Genomic DNA, 3,320 nt, shown 5'->3' on the forward strand with positions numbered 1-3,320 from the left:
TGCATGTTTGTGCAAAATTTACGACATAATCACAGAACGGGACAGGAATCCAACTCCCTAGTGTGTCATCCTTTGGTCACTCATGTACATATATGCCATATCTATAGGTCACATATTAGTATACATAATGAATGATATGGTTAAGTCCCTAAAATTGTAGTGGTTATGACTAGAGTAGGGTGAGATGCTTCATTTAGGACAATAGAAGGAATCATAGTGGAAGCAGGAAGATAGTTCAATAGAAAATATCATTATGCCAAGCAAAGCATCAAAATAATAAATCCCTTTAATATGAACACTGATCTTACATACATCAATCAGTAAACATACACCATGAAAAAACTAGTTTGCATGGTAATAAATATGTGACTTAAAGTTTTGCTTCCTCATACTTAAAGTCATCTCAGACCGTAAGGGCATATTATGTCAAACAATTTATAGAAATTTCTGTTCTAACATTGACTAGAATTGGAGACATGTATTTGTTTGTCAGTTTGTCAGTGACTATGGTAAGAATATGGACATCAAGCTAAATAAATACAGGGTCCTAATGAGGGAAGAGAAGCCAGTGACCTCTTATAACACACACTGTATGTTAAAGTCTACATTTTCAGAAAGAGCAGTTATGGTAGTGATATATGAAGAAATGAAGTATGAACAGGGTTAAACTGAGCTCTTATATTTTCCTCTCCTATGAAATGGTATAAATGGCTTTGGTTACCAAGTGCAGTTGATTTCAATAGAAGTGGTACAACTCCTGATTGTTCTTTAGTAAAATGAAAGAAAAATTATGCAGAATGATAAATTTCATTTTAAAAAATTGCTATTAAGAAAGCTATGCAGTCTCATGAGATAAATAGGTATTTCCAAATATTTCATCCAAGGTTGACAATAATTTGGGAGAAGAGAAAAACAGCAATGAAAAAACTGTCAGATCTCACAACATCAAGAAATTAATAAACCAATACAATTAAATTATATAGAAATCATAGACAAAGAAAATCCATAAAATGTGCAGAGAGAGTACATACTACTTCCACAACCTGATCTAAAAATCATGACATCTGGCTCTGAGGCTTTGGGTCCAGCTGTCATGTGCATTTCTTCAGCCCCAGGACAAGTGGTCCTTTCATAGCTGCCATACCAAGCAATCTTTTCAGGACCCTCTTTAGGTCTTTGTTCCTGAGACTGTAGATGAAGGGGTTCAGCATGGGTGTGACCACGGTGTACAACACCGAGGCTGTTCCAGCTGAGTGCGAGCTCTGGGCAGCAGCAGAGCTAAGGTACACTCCTAGGATAGTACCATAAAATAATAAGACGACCGAGAGGTGAGACGCACAGGTAGAAAATCACTTATACTTCCCCTGCGCTGATGGGATTCCCCAGATGGAGGCCACTATCCTAGAGTAAGAGTAAATGATACAAACAAAGGAACCACCACCCAGGAGCACAGCTCCAAAATACATCACCATGTTATTAAAAAAGGTGTCAGAACAGGCAAGTTGGACCATCTGATTGAGTTCACAGAAAAAGTGTGGGATTTCCAAGTCTGGATAGAAAGACAGTCGCAACACCATTAAGCATTGTAACAAGGAATGCAGGACACTCATGATCCAGGACAGCAGAACCAGTAGTCCACAGAGCCGTGGGTTCATGATGACCATGTAGTGCAGGGGTTGGCAGATGGCCACATACCTGTCATAGGCCATCACAGTGAGCAGGGAGGTCTCCAGTCCTGCAAATAATGCGAAAAAATACATCTGGGTGATGCAGCCTCCGTAGGTTATGGCTTTGCTCTGTGTCTGGATGTTCCACAGCATCGTTGGGACGGTGGTGGACGTGAAACAGATGTCTACCAAGGACAGGTTGGAGAGGAAGAAGTACATGGGTGTATGAAGGTGGGAGTCTGAGCTGATGGCCAGGGTGATGAGAAGGTTTCCAAATAGTGTGATCAGGTACATGGAGAGGAACAGTCCAAATATGAGGGGTTGCAATTCTGGTTCCTCTGATAATCCCAAAAGAAGAAATTCTGAAAATCCTGTGAGGTTCCCTAGTTCCATGTGGTGGAGGTGACTATCAGGATATAGGAAAAGTGACATGACTCATTTTCCCACAAGAAACCATTTGTAACCTACCATAAATGCTACCTTCTATTAGATATATTTAAAAATCAAGGAACTAATTTCCATATTTGGTGTCTGTCTGGTCTCATTTAGAATATCTCTAGTCCCATTTCTCATTACAATTTTCTTTTCCATGTGAAGACACATAAAAAATTCTGTGTCTTACCCAATTCTCTCATTAACAAAAATAAAAGAAGAATCATTGGGGTGTAAAGCACAGTATGGTGACTATAGTTAATTATACTGTTTTGTGCAATTGGAAGTAACTGGAGTGGATATTTTAATTGTTCTTATGACAAGAAAAAAATGTAACTATTGTTGTGACAAATGTTAACCAGACATACTGTGGAGGTCATAATGCAATATATATAAAAATACAGAGTCATTATGTGGTACTCCTGAAACTAATATAATGTGTGATGTCAATTATTCTTCAATTTGACAAATTATTAAAGCAATGGAGGGAACACTGTAGGACTGACAGTTTGGACCACACAAAACTAATGAACATTATTCATTCTCCACAAACCTTTTATAATACATCTAAGAATAAATGGAAAACAGTCAGCTCGTATAAAATTCTCTAATTCTTTTTTTGAAAGAGTCCAATTAGAAAATTGATTAAGAGAATATAGCCAACAGTATTGTGATAAGTCTGCACAGTCACAGATGATTACCAGACTTGGTGTGGAAATCACATTGTAATGTATATAAATGTTGAATCAATATGTTTTATACCCAAAACTACCTTAATATTGTATACAAACTATACTTACATAAAAAGAAATGAAAACACTTTTATTATACTATTCAAAAGCAACAAACTTTCAGGGTACAACACAGATAACGTTATATTGGTTGCAAACTATACTTTAATTTAAAATAAATTAATAAACAAGTAAAAATAACTTGCACAAACAAATTTTAACACAGACTTAAAATGCCTTACACACCAACAAATTTCATTTCTCGCTCTTATAGGTATTGAAATGTTTACAATGTGAATCTCAATATCTTACTCATTTTCACCTACCTAATAAATTTTTTAATGTGAATAGCCAAGGTGAGAGAACATACTGTGAAATGTATGTCTCAGGCACTGTGATAGCAAAAGTGAATTTGCAGCCTTCCTGGGTCTGGATCTTTGTAATCCATATGGAAACATTATCTAATATGCCTCATGATAAAATTTAAGAA

General features: G+C 36.4%; 1 pseudogene; it reads right to left on the reverse strand.

Moving 5' to 3' along the window:
* Nucleotides 1-1,091: 1,091 nt before the first annotated feature.
* On the reverse strand, nt 1,092-2,060 carry LOC102765622 (annotated as a pseudogene).
* Nucleotides 2,061-3,320: the final 1,260 nt, after the last annotated feature.

This window comes from Myotis davidii, unplaced genomic scaffold, assembly GCF_000327345.1.
Source record: "Myotis davidii unplaced genomic scaffold, ASM32734v1 scaffold2425, whole genome shotgun sequence".
Classification (NCBI taxonomy): Eukaryota; Metazoa; Chordata; class Mammalia; order Chiroptera; family Vespertilionidae; genus Myotis; species Myotis davidii.